The 20,698-nt window shown below is 39.0% G+C and overlaps 1 pseudogene; it reads left to right on the top strand.

Annotated features, from left to right (window-relative positions):
- The first annotated feature begins 19,090 nt into the window (after positions 1-19,090).
- Positions 19,091-20,352, top strand: LOC130867884 (eukaryotic translation initiation factor 4E-like; annotated as a pseudogene).
- The last annotated feature ends 346 nt before the right edge of the window (positions 20,353-20,698 follow it).

Here is a 20,698-nt window from a genome sequence, read left to right as displayed (position 1 = left end):
ACACAAAGCAGGCAAAAAAAAAAAAGAGTTAATAATTCAGTGTATGGTGCTGAGTAGGTGGGACAAATTAAACAGTGGATTTAGCAGTGTCAAAGCCTTGGGGGAACTTTGAAAAGGCAAAAATAGGCCAGGAGGGTTAGAGAGCAACTAGTGAGTGAGGAAGCGTAGAGAAATGCATGGAGCACTCTTAGAAGGTGACCAGAGAAATGGGAAAGTAGCTGGAATGGGATGGAGGGTCAAAGAAGAGTCTTAAAAGAGGATGGGTGCTGCACCATTTGTCTAAGCACAAAGAACGGGGGCATCAATGATAGTGTAGTCATCAATAGCTCAGAGAGTTTCGCTTTGAATCATCACACATCTGACACATAGTGAGGATGAGAAGCTAGACCTCGAGTCTAGTCTGATGTTCTTCCAGCAATTCAGTCTCCCCTAGTAAAATTGTTCATGTTGTTGACAGTGTGTGATCATCAGAAAGCACAAGGCTAGCACCATTTTCAATACCACCAGGCATCCAATGAGCACTATCCACCAGGCATCCAATGAGTGCTATCCACCAGGCATCCAATGAGCGCTATCCACCAGGCATCCAATGAGCGCTATCCACCAGGCATCCAATGAGCGCTATCTACCAGGCATCTGATGAGCACTATCTAGCGGCATCCAAAACCCATGTACATCCCCAAAAGAAAGGGACAAATCTCTTCTAACACTCCTATCTTAAGCAGTGTGTTTACAAGTACACTGTGTGTGTGCATATGTTAATGTGAAGGGTGCATATGGGTGTGCTTGTGTGTGTATGTGTGTGCGTATGTGTGTGTGTGGGCATATGGAGGGCAGAAGACAATTTCATATGCCATTCCTTAGGCACTCTGCATCTTTCGTTTGAAACTGGGTCTCTCTAACTTTTTTTGTTTTTGTTTTTTGTTTTGTTTTTCCAAGACAAGGTTTCTCTATATAACAATCCTGGCTGTTCTGGAACTCATTCTGTAGACCAGGCTGGCCTCAAACTTACAGAAATCTGCCTGCCTCTGCCTGCTGAGGGCTGAAATTAAAGGCATGCACCACCATGCCCGGCGAAACTGGGTCTCTTAATGACCTGGATCACTTTATCAGCTGAACTATTGACACAGACTTCACATGAATTTTGTAAGTTGTACCACCTTGTCCTATTTACATCAGTCTTTAACCTTGTCTCAATGAACTTGAGGCATTCTGTTCTTTATCAGAATTTCAAAATATGGCCAGTTGTTTCTCCCGGAAGCAAAAAAAAAAGGGGGGGGGAATAGTCTGCATAATTTCCATAGCTCTAACAATATGAGCCTAAAAAACAGGTTTTGTTTTCCTTTTGGGCTTCTACCAAGAAATAAGAGTGGGGGAGACTCTGGCTGCATTCCCTGTAACGACCTCTAATTATGGCAACAATTAACATCTGCCACCTTTTCTGTTTCCTCAAGTCTTTCTGTTCTTTCTCTAAAAATCATAAAAGTTAGCTGCACGCTGGTATCAAGAGAAGGCATCTGATCTTCCACTGTTGTTGTAATAAGAGCGGCGGGGCTGCGTACCCGGCACCTGGCCGCCTGCATGGCTAGCTTATGCCCCGAAATAATTACACGGAAACTGTATTCTTTTAATCACTGCCTGGCCCATTAGTTCCAACCTCTTATTGGCTAGCTCTTACATATTGATCTAACCCATTTCTAATATTCTGTGTAGTACCACGAGCTGGCTTACCAGGGAAGATCTTAACCTGCGTCTGTCTGGAGTGGGAGAATCATGGCGACTCCCTGACTCGGCTTCTTTCTCCCAGCATTCTGTCTGTTTACTCCACCCACCTAAGGGCTGGCCTATAAATGGGCCAAGGCAGTTTCTTTATTAAATGAAAGTAATTCCTCCATCATTTCCCCTTTTTTTGTTTAAAAAAAAAGAAAGGCTTTCACTTTAACATAGTAAGATTACATATAATAAAATGGTTATCAAGCAAGAATTACAGTTACAATATTTACATCTATTTTATCTTTTATCATAACTAAGGAAAACTATAACTATAACTAACCATTCTTTAACTCCATCAAAGACTCCAGAAGGATATAATATTACCTAAGTAAACAAGAGATCCAAAACTCTAGAAATGACAGAGACATCTTATTGCCTGGACAGTCACCCAAAGTTTTTTTGTACCATTGGGGCATCCATCTTTGGCCTACAGGCCCATAGTATCCAGCAGACATTTTTATCAAGCAGGAAATTTTAAAGACAGTTTAGTCACTTTTTGCTGTGTCCTGCAGAATGTCTCGCAGACTCTTTCATGAGTCAGGAACCCCGAAAGACCATCTCACCTTTAGGCAAGTTTAGCAGTCCTTTTTTTGTGGGTTCTCTGTGTCCAGTTTATGCAACAGTCCAGGCATGAGCAGTTTTATGCCCAAATGGCTATCAAACTCCTTAAGGAGCCTCTTCGGTGCCCATCTTCCTCTTGAAGTAGATTGGTGCTGCCAGGAGCAGATGTGTCTCATTATCATGAAAAGCCCTAAGTTATTAAAACATTAAATGTCATATTCTGCAGTCTTTGAAAGATATGAAGAAATACAACACACTGTTTCTAGCTTTTGTGCTCATTGCCCCACTCCAATATTTAAATATACGGCTGGAGTCCATGTGCCATTCTCTGTGTCTTTCTTCTTCTAACCACAGAGCTCCTCGAGCCATCCCATCATATGCTCAGACACAGCCATAATACTTCTGGATGCATAAGAAAATCTCCATCTTTCCTGATGCTGCTAGGAATCAATGAGAAACTTGACAAGTGGTCTCTCACCCTTCCTACCTAGAACATGATCTCGACTCCAGTCTAGATGGCACAGTATGGCAAAACCCAAGATTCTTCCAACCACTTCTTATTTTGTTCCTGAAAATAAGAACAAAACTCTGCCCTCAGATGTCCAAACGTTTGGAAGTGGCTCACTGTGCTTAGAAAACGTGCTGGAGGCAGCTCATACAGGCTCCCTAGAGCCATTATATTCATCTCTCTCCAACTTCTCAACCAATTATGTCATATTAGTAACTTGATAATAGAAATGGTCAGGGTACTTAGAGAAATGGGAAAACATAACACATTGAGTCTTTGAATCCTACCAGTGCCAACAAACAAACATAAGACCTTCACAGGATAATTAACCTCTCTAAGCCTGCTTCCTCTTCCACTAGCCAGAGAATGCTTTTTACAGAGGAGTATTTTGAGGATTATGGTTGATGGGGATTTTCAATGATTATTTTCGGGTCTGTAATTAGCCATATGACCACATCAAATAGTACATTCATGTGCCTTTGTCACAGAGAAAAACAATGTGTTTTGTTTCCCCCTTTTATTTTAGCTTCTCAGCGAAGAGCAACCTCTACCTAGCCTTACTGTTAGCACGGATTGCTAAAGGTTGTAATAAAGAAAGTCAGTCACAGTACCCCAATTAACTAATTCCTGTGTCAACTCCTCAAATCATCAAAAAGAATCAATATCAGAGTGGGAGTCTAGAAACATTTCTCAGTGCTTAAGAACACTTGCTGCCCTTACAGAGGACCTGGGTTTGATTGCCAGGACCCACATGGTGGCTCACAATTATCTGCAACTCCAGTTCTAGAGGAACTTTATGTATGACTCCCAATTACACACCATGAGAAATATAAGGAGGATTCGGTTTAACAAAAGTGAAAATTGCATATGTTGTCACACACACGGTGAATTTTAAACTCCTTCCTTCGACAGTCTTGTTCAAGTTGTTCATATGTCCATAAACTTACAAATCTACCTGCCCTCAATTTGTCATGGTTACAGCACATGTTGGCACCTTGGTTTCTACAACTAAAGTCATCCTTCTGAGAAAATAGCTTTATTATTTGCCCAGGAATAATAAAAAATTCTACAATGATCTTGCAGCCAAAAAACAAAGAAAACCCACCTCCCTCTCTCCCTACAAATCTGAGATTCTTCCATTCCGAATAATACAGCTGGGAGGAGTAATAGAAAATTCCTATGACTTAATGAATTAATCAGCTGCATCCTTATCCCTAGAAGGATAAGGAAAGACCAGGATCCGTGAACTAGCAAAAATTTGGAAGAGAAGGAAGAAGGCCATGCTGAGAATCCTGGGAACATAATTTCCCCACCTCCATATCCCACTTAAGGCTAGTAATCCATTTCTGCTTTAGGTAAAGTCGTCATAAAGTCCAGTGTACCAAACTGGGCTTGATTCCATTCCTGTCACAACAAGTTTCTTAAGTCTGCTGACTTCTACTTGTTTGGCTTTTTTTGGCATTTATACCTACACATCCTGAATATTAATTGCCTATAAATATCTCTAGGTCTTCTGGTGGGTGGGAGGAACAGTTCTCATCAGGGGTCCTACTGGCATTTCAGATGTGAAAATTCTCCCTCATGCTGGACGTTTTCCCTCCCTCCCCCACCTCAGCAAATGGAATCAGCCCCCCCCAGTCATTGTGACAATCAAAAATGCTCCCACATATTCCCAAATGCTCGCTGGAAGGGTGATGCTGACGTGGGTTGAGAATCGCTTATTTTACACCCTGAGCAAGCAAGACACAAAAGGCTCACTGCTATCTTGTATAGTCATTTTGCCCAAAGAACTTTGCAGATGAAATTGCCGTTTTATCCCACCACCTTCATTAATAAAGCAGATATTATAAATTATCAAAATACGTGAAATCTTTCTATCAGAAACAACCCAAAAATGATTCACCCCCCTCTTGTGAGAGCTTGAACTCTCATATATACCTCTTAATCTTTCCTTAATCTGAATTTTCCCAATAAAATCATAAATATTTTTGCGTTTATTTTGAAATCTTTTGAGAGAATTATGAAATAATGATGCCTGAGAAGTTAGTCTGTACAACTTAAACTGGACCTATGGACAAACACATCAGTGTCCCCCAGGGGGCGCCATAATCCCCCAACAAGTCTACCAGCCCTTCCTTCTGTGTTTGGTTAGGCCAGTTGGCAGCCCACTTCCATTACCAGAGGGTTGTTGGCAGAGAGCAAATCTCCAGTGTGGTCTCTTGGGAACCAACCATGTCAGCTCTGGGGACCCATGATGCTTTGACTGCACTGAACCATCAGCCACCTTTCTCCAACATACTTCCATTATCCTTGGCCATAAGTGATTACGAGGTGGACCTAGACTGACCTGTCTCCAGGTGAGCTCTTGAATTAACCCTTTTCTCCAGGGTGTAAGCATTGCTTTGCAAAGAATCTTAAATGCTTCCATCCACTCAGGCACACGATGTCTACATTCATCTCATCAAGAAAGAACCTGCTTTCTACTTTTGTAATTCCCATAAATAGGGAAGAACTCGAGGCATCCCAAGTCAACAACCCTTATAGAAGAGTTACTCACAGTAAGCAGAAGCTAGGGGAAAATTCATCAACTAGAAACCAGATGAACAAACTGTGGTGTAGTCACATAAGTGTATAGTACCCCAAAAATGATCAATAAATGATGGATACATTTGATATTTATCCATGCTATAGTGTGCATTAGAGTAGGTGTGAGCAGGCACTCAAAAGAATGGAGCACATTTGTTTACAGAAAGGCAAGTGGGGTGATACTAATGTGTCATAAAATTTTGAATAGTGAGGCCACAGATGACACAGCGGGTAAAGGCACTTGCCCCTTTGCAAGTCTGGCAGCCTGGGTTTGATCCCTAGAACCCACAAAGATGAAGGAGAACTGGCTCCACAAAGCTGTCCTCTGATTCCCGTACACACCATGGCAGTTGAACGCACACATACACATCACGTACATACATAGGTTACTTTTAAAATATTTCAATTAAGGAATTTTTCAAAGTTAGAATACTGATTAGCTCTGGGAGAAGACTGTATTTGGGGAAATAAGCATAAAGGAACCTACTGAGGAAAATGAAATTGTTTTATATTTTTATTTGTACAGTTATTGTTTGAATATATAGCTTAAAGTTAACCTATACACTTAAATGTTATGTGTTTAAGCCTGGATAAATTATTGTTCATTTTTGAAAGTTCTGAGCAAACATAAAGTCATGAAAACAGTTAAAAGCCCCCGTGAAGCATTTGCCTTATGATGCCTAATGTTCTTAGCAATATTTCTCTCACATCATAGTTCATGCTTTCTTCTGAGTTTTACATACTTTAACAGAAGTTACCAGAAGTCCTTTCTTCTACAAAGCAGCTTGGCCTAGGGAAGTATCAAGAAGTATAAATTAGCCCCAAACACACCAGCAGCCAACAGACTCAGTTTTAAACTTCATATTCATTATGCAAGAACTTCTTCTTTACCCTCAAAACCTTGCGGGAATCTTTGAGACAGGCCTCAAACTCTACAATGGCCGTTGGAGCAATAATTCCTCTATGTGCCAAGATTCTTCCTTTCTCAAATTCGGTCTTTGTTCACGTGAATAATTTATGACATATTGTATAGAAAACAAACACGAGTCTACCTGATTGACTGCCCCTTTTAGCCTTTCAAAATGCAATAAAGCAATTTATCAATCTAAAATTCTTTTTCCGAGCAAGCATTTAATTACTGCACAATGACTCAGACCATGCCTCTGAACTGGCACTTGCTAACTCTAGAGCAATAATAATTTGAAAATGGAGGAAGTTATTGCTGTATACATTCTACTTGTATACAATAGCATAGTGGGCTTCTTTGACTGCTTATGACACTTTTTATCACAGTAAAACAAATTAGAATTTCAAAGGAAGTTATTGCAGCATTGTTTATGGGTTTTTGTTTCTCAATAGTCCAAGAAAAACTTGATGAAAGCTTGATTTATTATTGCAAGTCAGAGTTCAAGCCCACTAGCTGAGCTCAGCAGAGGCAAACCCAACAAGAAGCCAGGCTGAGTAAAAGATGTTCCAGTAATCTTTTAGATGTTATCAAAATATGAATGCATTAAGCAACAAGCAAGTTGCAACTACAAAACCAAAACAGATTGTAATGTATGGTTCTTTGCAGGTGTTAGACGCTGAATTAAATGAAAAATTTGAAAGCAATGGCTTTCAAAACTTTCACTTTATATTTGTGTACCTGCATAAGTTTGATTGATGGGGGCACGAATGTGCCACGTGCACATGTAGAGGTTAGATGACAACTTTGTGAAGTTGGTTGTCTCCTTCTACCTTTCTGTCAAGAATTCAAGCCATCAGGTTTGTTCTGCAATTGCTATATCCAATGAGCCATCTTGCCAGCCCAGAAATAGCTTTTTTTGTTTTGTTTTCATTTGGTTTGATTTGGTTTTGGTTTTTTTGAGACAGGGTTCCCTGTGTACCAGGTCAGCCTTGAACTCACAGAGATCCCCCTGCTTCTGCCTCCCAAGCGCTGGGATTAAAGGTGTGTGCCACCACTGCCCAGCAGCAAGAGCTTTTTAAGAAAGAAGTGACCTACAGGTAAGGTTCCATTTGGAATGGGTTAATTTAAGATGTAAGAGCTAGCTAGAAATATGCATAAGCTAATAGGCCAAGCAGTGTTGTAATAAAAAAAATAAGGAAGTGAAAGCAGGAAAAAAATTTATACTCCCTTTGGCAGCACATACACTAGAATCTGGGTTGGTTTCTTTCTTTCTTTGCTGTCAATGTGTGAAGCATATATGACGCCTGCTGACCCTATGGGTTGCTTCCCAGATTTGCTGGAGTACCATTTCAGATGGGCTGCTTCAAGAGCAGACACTGGGACTTGGATTTGTGTGAAAGGCATTTATGAATAAAGCGCTCCTGGAGTAAGCTGGCAAAGGAAAGAAGGAAGACAGGGAAGTAGAGGAAAACAAATGAGCACGTTCTCAGGCATCTGGACCTCCCAGTTCATTTGGTCCCATGGGAAGCTTGAGAGCATAAATCCTACCTTGAGACATGTGAGCATACTGAGCCAATATTGGTCAATGGACCAAAGGTGGGAATAGGAGGGCCCCATCAGTAGACCTCCGAATAAAAAGGTGTAGACAGCCATACATTGGGAAACATGTAAAGGTGAAGTGGAGACTGGAAATAAAGAGTCTTGGTTTTCAGCATTTACTCATTTTCATGGAGTAAATATTTCTACCTTGGCCAATGTTAAGCTTCCGACTTGGCATCATTAAATGTGGAAAGAAAGACATGCACATAACACCTTTATTATATAATATACCTACTATATGAATACAATAGACATATATGACTGAGTGCACAGATAAATGCACGTACCAAAATAAAACAAACTGGGGATTTCGGGGAATTCACTAACTTTCGTTTTATATGGATTATTTTATTGTTTATGTATAGAGTCAGTTCTTCTTATACACAGTTGTTGAATTCTAGAAAGTTGCTGCAACAGTAAATTACAATGTTTCTAGAAGAAATACAAAATTAACTTCCTCTGGGCTTCTGATCAAAACTTCTGATATTTATCAAGTGTTAGTATATATAAACTTGTTTTATTTGTTTTTCTATTTAAAAACACCTTCTATAGTATGTATTGCTGATTCATGAGCATTGAATTCAGTGCCTAACAAACTATAACTTAGGCAAGAAGTTTATCTAATATGTGTATTTTCTTCAAAAAACACAGCATAGCCTTTTTTGTGCCCTGGAATGCTAAAAATTATTTCAACACTATGTTTTGGGTTATTTTAAACAGAAAAATCACCCACAAAAAATGTGAAAAACCTGGCACTAAGTATACAACAAAAGAATATTTGTTTAAAGTATGGGAGCTGAAATGAAAAGGCCTTGTTCAGCCTTAGCTGGGAACATGCACGTGGGGCAAGTCAAACTTCTCACGGCTTCACACGTGCACATGTTCACAAATGGCCACGGTATCGGCTTACAGTTACAAATAAATTTTATTGAGTAGGCAAATTCACAGACACGGAATACTGAGTAACAAGGGTCGCCTACTTAGCATTGTTTTTAATAATAGATATGGTTAGCAACCCTTTTCAGAATTCTGGAAAATTGACGTCAGTTCTTAGGAAGCTGCATAAACCAGCTTCAGCACAGCATGGACTAGACTAGACCATTCTGATCACTATCTCTACTGGTGGGTAAACCTACAAAGCAGAAACCAGTTCTTTGTTGTTGTTACTATTCTAACCATTAGGACAAGTGCCTGGCTCACGGCAGGTAATCAGAAACTGGTAACGGGTGAATGATTACAAACAATTTTCCTCTTTTATTGTGGAAAAATAATAAGCTCATACCAGCAAGCATGTTTTGCTTATAATATACCTTATTTGAAGGGTTTTGGTTCCCATTCAAAGTTTATGTCTACAAACTTTGGTGCCCAGCATTTATAGTTTTACAGATAAGAAAATAAGGCACTGAGCTGGAGAGACCATTCAGTCAATAAAGTGCTTGCTGCAAAAACATAAGAATTTGAATTCAGTCCCCAGAACCTACATTAAAAAAATAATGAAATCTCTGGGCATTATGATGTGTGGTTATTATCCCAGCTCTGGAGAGGCAGAGAACCAGGAAGACCCTGGAATTCCTTGGTGAGAAAGTCTAGCTTACCTAGTGAGTTCCAAGCCAGGGAGGGACAGTGTTTCAAAAAAATGAGGTAGCCAGCATCTTGAGGAATGACCTTTGAAGTTGTCCTCTCACTTTCACATATACACTCACACATGGTCACAGGCACCAGCATACACAAACACACATTCACACATGCACATAAAAATGAAAAGAAGGCCCTGAGAGTAAGTGGATTTCCAAAGATGACAGTCTATTAGAAAGAGAGCCAGGAATCCAAAAAAGAAAGAAAGAAAAAAGCAAAGAAAAGAAAAAGAAAAATCTTCAGACTTCAAATCATGTGGCTGCACCACACTAGAGTTAAGTATGTCCCTCCAGTTATTGACAATGTGGACAGCAAATCTATCTGTGCTCTGCGTGTACAGAGCACCACATTTGCTTCAAAGAGTTCAAGTGAACAAACCACTAGTCTACCCAAGGGGAAAATAAACAGCATTGAAAACCACCTCAATAAGAACTTTCTAGTCACTTAGATTATATATTCTTACATATGTGTATGTTTGTAGATTTTAAACACAAATAATTTAACTGCAGGTATATTTGTCTCATCAATGTTTAATGGAATGTTCTAGAATATATCATGTGCTGCAGACTGCTGAGGTATCTTCTGAGACTTCTGCAAATTTCTAGACTATGAAATGACAAAAATGTTTGTGCAAGCTCCTGGCTATCTCCTAAATCATATTTCCTTTTAAGAGCAACTTATTTCCTGTTCGTGTCCACACACCGCAACTTATCTGCTTTTCAACTTTTACCAAGGTTTTCTCTTTCACTTACAGCCACGACTAACAAAGAACAATCTTTTAACTGCTTTGTACCTGATGCAAGTGGAGAATACAAAAACCACACCAGGGCTGACTGGCTAGGCAGCCTGTGAAATTAAGTGATTAAATGGTACAATTACATTGATATAACACAGCCTCAGAAAGTGGAATTTAAACTGCTAAACAAGAATCTGGAACAGCAGATGCCCCCAATTGTACTACCAGATTCAGATACTGATTAATCTTTAGAGATTATAAATCATGGCAAAATTATGGCTGGACCCTAATAGGTACTCAACAAATAGCTCAGTAACTAACCAAACTCTGAGTTCTCCTTCTTTAGGGTAAAAACTGTATAGTCATTGAATGAAAGATGTTTTTTGCTCTTATCATGGCTACTGAGCCACCTATTAGCTAACCTATGTCCAGGAAAAAGGTTGTTGCTTATTTGCACATAGTGACTAAGCATCACTGAGTCTCACTTTTTTTCTGATTCCTTAGTATCTAATTCAGTCAATCTTTTTTTTTTTACGTAGAGAATTTGTAACTGCCAAGAAATGAAACTCAGATCATCAATGAGGTAGAATGACTCTCCACCAAGTGTGAAATCTAAAGAAAGATTTGAAATGATCGTCCTGAAATGCATTTAATAAATGTCTCCCCATGGGTTAACTCACTGCCCAACAGTTGCACGTCTGGAAACTTCACCTTAGAAATAACAAAGAATGTATGTTTTGCTTGACAAATGATATTAGAGGATAGTAAAAGAAAAAGTAACAAAAAATAGTAACAGTCAAGAAATGCAATGATAAGATATTTTTTTCCCGCCAATTAACCTGCCAGGATTAAAAAACTGCAGTAATACCCACCATTGTTAAGGATGAGAACCCTTGGTGTAATTGGTGCACCAGGTTTTGAGGCGCACTTGCCTGAATGTATTGAAATTCCAAAGTCCATACTCTGTAATATAGCTATTCCACCTCCAGGCATCTATCATATAGAAATATCTGCACATATGCAAAGTCTCCGCTACAATGATATATTGTTTCTAAAAATCACAAACAGAAAGTCTGTAAAGATTACCAAGAAAGTCTATATTACATCATGTTAGTATAGTGGAATAACTTGGATCCATTTACAAAAAGTAGTATGTTGGGAATAGAGAAGCAGCCTGGTGGTTAACAGTGCCTACTGTTCTTGCAGGTGGCCTGGGTCGGGTTTCCAGTACGAATGCTTATCTTCAACTACAGGGGTTCCAATACCCTCTTCCCACCTCCACAGTCACTTCACTCATGTGCATGAACCCACACTCACACACATACCTAGGTAACTAAAACTAAAATATTTCTTCAAAGGAATCAGGGTACAGACATATTAGTATGGGTCAATCACCATGTCATATTACTAAACAGGAAAGACAAGCTGCATCATAATGTATGGCCTAATTTAAGAAAAAAAAAATCGACTGACTCAAATGTGTACGTACAGAAAAGGGTATAAAGGGAGACAAGATGAAATGCTTGTGGTTATTTCTTTGGAGATTCAAAGCAAAGAAACACTTGTACATTTTATTACATGTACAAAAAATCATCAAAATTTTGCTAGTATAGCAGCACCCGGATAATCACTTAAGTCATTTTTATAAAACAACAAAAGCATAACAATTTCTTCTTTAAAAAAAAATCATCCACTTGAAAAAGACTACCTATTGGAAAGCAGAGAAGCAAAGGAGACATTTTGAAAACTAACAGTGAAAAGTCTAAGAGAGTAACAGTGGCTAAAGGTTCAAAGACTAGTTGCTGACTCTCCACTCTAGAAGTTAAAAATTGGCCACTGGATGATGATCTCAGGAGTCACAGGGTATTCTGTTAACAGAGACCTTGACTTAGTTTGATCAGAACCTGAAAGGAATGTGGGAAAATGTTTCCTTGTCAGCAGCGAAAGGTGTCCACAAAGTCTTTACCATCCTTCCCTTCCAGAGGCAAGGGTTCAGCTCCCCTTGGCTTACATCTAGGCATGCGCTGTTACCTGCTTTGACTAGTAAAAGATGTCAGAAAGGACAGTGGGCTGGTTCTGAGCCATAACACTGAGCATCAAGCCTTTGGATTACCTGCCAGCTTCCATTCTCTGATTCTAACAAATGCAAATTATCCTGAAATCACCACCAAAGGCAGATCCAAGAAGCCACATGGAGAAAACAGGTAGCAAAGAATTGAGACCCCACATGACACCAATATAAGCCAGGTTTCACACTTTGGCGTGTCAGATAGTCTGGGCCAGAGACAGAGCATCTCAACTGTGCCTCTCTAACTCACTAATCTATAGTTAATCTCAAAAAAAAAATAGTTTTTTTTCTTTAAATCACTAAGTTCTGAGTAGTTTGATATGCAGCGATAGGTAACCAAATGTGGTTCTTTTCCTCCCCATTCTTTCTACTATTATGATATGCTGCAGAGTTTTGTAGTTTGATACAGTTGAATTTTACCACAAACTCTATAAATATAATTGTAGTGATATATTATTTGTGCTTTAATAAATAAAGTTTGCTTGAAGATCAGAGGGCAAAGCAGCCACACTAGTCAGCCATACAGGCCAGGGAGTGGTGACACACACCTTTAATCCCAGGACTCAGGAGACAGAGGCAGATGGATCTCTGTGAGTTCAAGGTTACCCTGGGCTACACAATATCGATTCAGAAACAGATCCAGGTGATGGTAGTTCACACATTTAATCCCAGGGATTTGGAGTCACACACCTTTAATCCCAGCACACAGGAGCAATATGGCTGGGCTGAGAGAGAAATATAAAGGGGAAGAGACAGGGACTCAGTAGAGTGTGGAGTCTGAGGATTCATGGAGACAGAATCTCACCCATTCAGTCTGAAGATTTGGTAAAGGTAAAAGGTCTCTTTAGTGGTAGCCAAATCCAGTTTAGTCATTTCCTGCCATCATATAGGAAACTCTTTCCTAGAGAAATTAAAGAACCTAATGGCTATTGTAGAAACTATACTGCTATGGATGATAGATCAGCTATAGAAGAGAGAACAAAAAATTCAGGAGAAACCATAAAGCAAGGATTTTTGAAAACTTCTATAAATGAACAGAGACCAAAATTAAAAACACTAATAAAGGACATTATCATTGAAGGTCTAGTAGACACAGGTGTGGATGTAGTAATAATTTTATCAGAATCTTGGCATCCAAATTGGCCTCTTCAGGAGGTAAATGTTCCGTTTTTAGGAATCAGAACTTTATCTCAGGTAAAGCAGAGTGTGAGATGTGTTGAATGTACAGGATCAGAAGGACAGAGAGGAATATTAAAACCATATGTGGCTAACATAGAAATGAAATTGTGGGGACGTGACTTGTTACAGAAATGGAATACTCACGTTAACATTCCCCTAATCTTATAAAAAACATAAATTAAGGTATGTTTCTGGGGAAAATATTACAAGATATTATAAAGAACAATCATTGATCATTTAGGTTGTACAAGAACAGGGCACAATAGCTGCTGATATTTTAAAGGCACCAGCAGCCCTACCTTTAAAATAGTGGACAGACAAACCTGTATGGGTTGCACAATGGCTTTTAACATCAGAGAAACTGCAGACTTTAGAACAACTGGTACAGGAGTAACTAAATGCTCAGCATACTGAAGAATTAACCAGCCCTTGGAATTCTCCTCCATTTCTTGTTAAAAAGAAATCTGGAAAATGGAGAATGGTAACAGATCTAAGAGTTGTTAATAAGATGATTCAGCCAATGGGCTCTCTACAGTCTGAAATTCCTTTGCCTTCTCTACTGCCTAAAGGATGGCCCTTTATAATTATTGATTTAAAAGATTGTTTCTTCACTATACTTTTACAAGAAAAAGGCAGAAAAAAAATTGCCTTCACGGTGCCTATTATAATAATTCTCAGCCTGCTAAGAGATATCAATGGAAGATTCTCCCACAGGGAATGTTAAATAGTCTTAACCTGTGCCAATAATTTGTATGGCAGCTGTTGGACAGATATGTAAGCAATTTTCTCAATCTATAGTTTACCATTACATGTATGACATTTTACTATCTCATTCAAATATAGATACTTTAGAAAGAATGTTTGAAGAAGTAAATAAAATTTTGCCTTCTTAGAGATTATAAATTGCTCTTGAAAAAATAAAAGGAGGAGATTATATTAATTATTTAGGTTATAAAATAGCTTTACAAAAAATAAGACCCCAAAAGTGCAAATTAGGAAAGATAAATTTCAGACTCTTAATATTAAATTTTCAAAGATTGCTAGGAGATAATTCCCATCTATGGCAAACTATTGGGATAAAAACTGTTGAACTGATAAATTTAAACAAAACCTTAAATGGTGACAAAGACTTAAATAGTCCCAGGAAATTTTCAGCTGAACCTGAGAATGGATTGGCTTTGATTGAAATTACAGAAGGTACATGTGGGTTGTGTGGATCTGAATCTTAACTACATTCTTCTCATATTACCCTCCAAACATTCCACTATAGTAATTGTAATGCAGAGGGAAGATATATCTTAGAATGAATCTTTTTTAAATCATATAAACCAAATTAAAAATAAAAACTTATGTGGAAAAGGTCTCTGAGTTTATTCTAAAAGGAAAATTGAGACTTTGTCAATTAACAGTAGACACAGCAGAAATTATAGTACCTTTTAATAATGATCAAATTGACAAGTTATAGGCAGAAAGTGAACCCTGGAAAAGAGCTTGTAGTAATTGGTTCCATCCAGGAGGAAAGCTGAACAAAGGAGATTAGATTCAGAGTTCTTGTTTTGAAAAGAAAAAAGAGGAATACAGATATGATAGAATTAAATGGTAGATTATTAAATCTACTCTAAAAAGAAAAAAGGAAGAATACAGATATGATAAGATAAAAAGATTATTGAATTTACTTTCAAAAAAGCAAGTACTAGTTGTAAATGTTTTACATTGGACTGGACATTTGTATACTGTATACAAATTTTGTATATTGATACAAATTTGAGATTAATTTTGTTAGAACATACTGTACAGGCATGTCTACTGTTGTTCAAGGTATTGTACTTATACAACTCATTTAAAATGTAATGTGAATTTCTAGTTCTTAAAAATTATTATTATCGATTATTAAAGATAATAAGGTATTGCAGGTTAGAAGTTAATCACCTATTACAATTGAACTTGTAGTCACATTAGGTAGATTTTCAAGGTCAAACCAAGATATATTTTAGATAGACAGGTCATCTTCAAATAACTAAGAGATCTACAGAATATGACATTTAAGATACTTTAATAACATAGGCTCTTTTATGACAATAAGACTTATCTGCTACTGGCAGCACCAATCTACTTCAGAGAAGATGATGGACATTAAACTCCACATGGAGTTTACTTTCTTTGTGGCAAAAGTAAGTCACTGTATAAGAAAATGCCCTTGCCTACAAGACAAGGAGGGACAGTCCTTCAGAGTATCCTGCTTCACAGAAAAGTCTGTCAAATATTCTAGGCCCCAACATTGCAGAGGAACTGTGGGTAACTCTCCAGGTAGTCAGTTGTTTCTGTCATTTCTCATATTTTTGGAAGTCGCTTGCTCACACTTCCGGCTTACTCAGTTAATATTATTTCCTTCTTGGGTCTCTGAGGGAGTTGAAGACTAGATAGTTACAGTTTTCCTTGTTTACCAGATGCAGAAAGCAAGTTATGATAGAAAGTAAATTAGGTACAAGACTTTGGATTCACCAACATAGGCTAGATAGAGGAGTATTTTCTCTGAATTTATCAAATGCAAATGGACTAGACACTGTTGATGTATTTATTGTCTGTATATATTGTATATACTTATTGTGTTTATTGTATGTAGTTTTTCTTATTTTAGTCATAGCTTTTTTATTTTAGACAAAAGGGGGAAATACAGTGGTATATTACTTGTGTTTTAATAATAAAGCTTGCCTGAATATCAAATGGCAAAGTAGTCACACTAGTCAGCCATATAGGCCATGGAGTGGTGGCATACATCTTTAATCCCAGGATTTGGGAGACAGAGGCAGACAGATCTCTGTGGACTTTAGAATTACCCTGGTCTACACAAGATCAATTCAGAAACAGATCCAGATGGTGGTGGCTCACACATTTAATCTCAGTGTTTGGGAGTCACACACCTTTAATCCCAGCACTAGGGAGCTGGAGACAAGAGCAATATGGCTGGACTGAGAGAGGAATATAAAGGGGAAGAGACAAGAACTCGCTGGAATGTGGAACCTAAGGATTCATGGAGACAGGATCTCACCTTTTCAGTCTGAAAATTTGGTAGGGGTAAAAGGTCTCTCTAGTGGTTGGCTACTTTGTTTTTCTCATCTTCGGCTTGAACCCCAATATCTGTCTCTGGGTTTTTATCATTTGTGCTACACATAATGCTGACCATGAAAACAAACTAACACCCTGACCCAAAAGATGTAATTGCCAAACAGAGATCTTCCTAGAAACTTCCAACTAATATTTGTTAGTTAGCTGATAATACACGGGTGGTTTTGAGCTGGAAATAATCAAGGCATTACTGAATTTATAAAAACCAAATTGACAATCCCAACATTACAGGTTATTCTCACATCTCTGAAGCCTATTCTATAGAGGTTCATCCAGAGGCAGAGCCCTCCAAGGGTGGGTATACCCTGGTTCTCCCACCTGGTCTGGCATGGATGGGGACTGTCTATGAGTCATTAATGGTCTGAGTGGGGCAGCAAGTGAAGAGGATTCTGAGTGTGGAAGTGAACAATGGCACAGATGTGCTCTTTGGGGAGAGTCCGGGTGGGTCCTGGAATAGAGCTTCCAACATAATTTGGACCCAAAGAAATCTGAATGCTTGAATTCTTGAAGCAAGAAGTGGGCAATGTCTGTCAAAACTGGCCTCAAGTTTCTCCAAATGCAATTATTTTCTAAAAAAAAAAAAAAAGAAGAAGTTGCTTGATTGCCCTAAACCTTGAAGTTATCTCTTCCTAAGAGCCACAGCTTCAGACAAACACATCTCAACTAGTCACAAAAAAAAAAAATTACTGTCTCCATCCAGATGAATGCACACAGATGTTTCTGACTCCAGTCTTGCATGAAAATAAAATAATTAAAATGATCTTTCCCATTTTTGGCTTTTTTTATGAGAAATAGTTTATTGGAATTTTTACTGGCTACTATACAGCTAAATTTTTGAAACCTCCCAAGAATAATTATGAATTGTTCTAAATAAACAGATGTGAGCAGCATCTATCCTAGATCTAGAGCCTGATACTCTGTAGACCAATAGCATCAGCTTGTTGGAAAAGTCAAATCCCAGGCTTCACCCAGACCTACTGTGTTGAGAGCTGAATTTCTAAGAAGGTTCTCAGGGGGTTTCCATAAACAATACTGTTGGAGACGCAGTGCTCTAGGGTACCACATTCTGTGGCTGCTATTTTAGGAACAGCCAGCTCTTCCTACTTCTGTCAAACAGAATCTGTTTTCAACACACGTAAAAGTTGACAATGAAATGAAATGATACGGGTGTAGTAACTCATGCCTGTAATCCAACATGGAAACCAACAAATAATCTTGAGAGGCCAAGGCCAGGGGATTGTATGACTGAGACCAACCTAGACTACACAGCAAGACCTTGTCTCAAATATAGAGAAGGAAAGAAGTAAGAAGAGAGGAGGGGGGAAGTTAGGAGGAAGTAGGGGACAAGAAAATTGAAAGAAAACAATCACTCCAAACAGAAAAATACACTGCTTCACATCGTAAGAACTTGATTAGGTGTGAATAGGACTTCGTCTAGATGGGTGGTATCAGGCACGGAATCGGATTCCCCAGAAGTTGTGTCAAATTCCAAAACCACAATTCTTCAGAGTGCAACCTTATGAAGAAATAAAACCTCAGTAGATGCAATTAGTTGAGATGAGGTCATTCGGGAGCAGGGTGGACACTTATCCAATACGACTGGTGTCCTCATAAGAAGAAACACCCAAGGAGAAGACAGTCCCGTGGTGATGGAAGCAGAGACCGAAGTGACAGAGTCATGGTGCAAGCCAAGAAATAGTCATGATTTCCAACAACAAGAAGCTAGCAAAAGTGAGAAAAGACCCTCCTTCACAGGTCTCATAGGGAGTATGACCTGTTAGCATCTTGATTTTTAAATTTCTAACCTGCAAAATTGTGGAGCAATATACTTCCATTGTTTTAAGCCACCCGGTTAGTTAACTTTGTGATAGAAGTCCTAAAAAAAACTAATATAGGGGCTAGAGAGGTGGCTCAGCAGTTAAGAGCACTGATAGCTCTTCCAGAGGACCGGGTTCAATTCTCAGCTCCCACATGGCAGTGCACAACTGTCTGTAATCCCAGCTACAGGAGATCTGGCACCCTCACACAGATGTACATGCAGGAAAACACCAATGCACATAAAAATAATTAAATCTCTTAAAACCCTAATATAGGCAGTCAAAGAACTTAAGGACTCATACTACACATAAGAGACCTGACTCCTGTGTAGGCCTTGAAGGGATGCCTCCTGCAAGCAGAGCCTCCTGGGGCTTCTGGTATGAAATTTCTCTGTGCACCCCTGCTGTCTCTGATTGTAATACCACAAAACCAAATTTTCTGGAAATATCTAATATATGTTTCAAAATAACTGAAAGAACTTTAATGTTCTCACCATATGGGAAAAAAGGATAAATGTTTAAGGTAATGAACAGGTCAATTGTGTTGACTTCATCATTGCTCAACATATACATGTACCTATCAGATCGATCTAAGATGGCGACTGTGGAACCAGAAACCACCCCTACTACTAATCCCCCACCTGCAGAAGAGGAGAAAACAGAATCCAGTGAAGAGGTTGCCAACCCAGAGCACTATATCAAACACCCTCTCCAGAACAGGTGGGCACTCTGATTTTTTAAAAATGATAAAAGCAAAACTTGGCAAGCAAACCTTCGATTGATCTCTAAGTTTGATACTGTTGAAGACTTTTGGGCTCTATACAACCATATCCAGTTGTCTAGTAATTTAATGCCTGGCTGCGACTACTCACTTTTTAAGGATGGTATTGAGCCTATGTGGGAAGATGAGAAGAACAAACGGGGTGGTCGATGGCTAATTACATTGAACAAGCAGCAGAGACGAAGTGATCTCGATCGCTTCTGGCTAGAGACACTGCTGTGCCTTATTGGAGAATCTTTTGATGATTACAGCGATGATGTATGTGGAGCTGTTGTCAACGTTAGAGCTAAAGGTGGTAAGATAGCAATATGGACTACTGAGTGTGAAAACAGAGACGCAGTCACACACAGGGAGGGTATACAAGGAAAGGCTAGGACTTCCTCCAACGATAGTAATTGGTTATCAGTCCCACGCAGACACGGCTACAAAGAGCGGCTCCACCACTAAAAATAGGTTTGTTGTCTAAGAAGACACCCGAGTGTTCTCACAGGAGACTGTGTCACGCAATCGAGATTGGGAGCTGAACCAAAGCCTCATCTAAGCAGAGTGGACTGCACTGAAGTTTGATTCCATCTAAATGTTGCTAAGATATAAGAGAAGTCTCATTCGCCTTTGTCTTGTACCTCTGTGTTCATTTCTTCCCTTCCTCCTTCCCAATTTTTGCTAGCGTGTCCACTACCCCAATCAAAGAATTACAGCCACCCCAGAATCCGCAGGTGTGTTCCTGGCCCACACTGTAACAGCTGGGTAGAATTACCATAATACACACATTTGCCTTTCCACAGTATTCGAAAAAGAACTTGCATTTCTGTTACCTTAGCAGGAAAAGATCTGTTTCTGCTCCACTCCATGCAGGAGCATGTTTTGCTGGTGAGAGTCTGCGTGCAGTTTTCTAGCAACCTCATGTCCTTCCACAGTATTCTCCTTGCTGGCCTCTTGCTGATGGCTGCTAGAGTTTAATTTATTTGCTTCCCTCCTTGGATAACATTACTGATTCTGATTTCAGTTTTTCATTTGTTTTGCTTTTGTTTTTTTCCTCATGTAACATTGGTGAAGGATCCAGGAATATGACAGAAATGTGGAATAAACATTAAATTTGTGCATTCTTTGGTAAAATATATATGTGTGTGTGTGTGTGTGTGTGTGTACCAAAATAGCATATCCAACTGTTACTTGTCAACCCAACATCAAGTTCAAAAACAGAAAAATGTTAAGCAAAGGGGACAATGTAGCTCACCTTTAAAAGCACCTCATATGACACCCTCCCCCCCTCGCCACCCTTTGTTGGTATTGCTTTAGTCACTGTGGAAATGCAAACCATGAAAGATAGCAAAATGTTCTTCAGTTCAGGAACTGAGCAATCAAGCTGGTTGATTTGCTAAAGAGGAAGCTGCAGAAAACACCTCTCACCAGTCCCTCTCT

Source organism: Chionomys nivalis, chromosome X (genome assembly GCF_950005125.1).
Source record: "Chionomys nivalis chromosome X, mChiNiv1.1, whole genome shotgun sequence".
Taxonomy (NCBI): domain Eukaryota; kingdom Metazoa; phylum Chordata; class Mammalia; order Rodentia; family Cricetidae; genus Chionomys; species Chionomys nivalis.
This window is presented reverse-complemented; position numbering and strand designations above follow the sequence as displayed.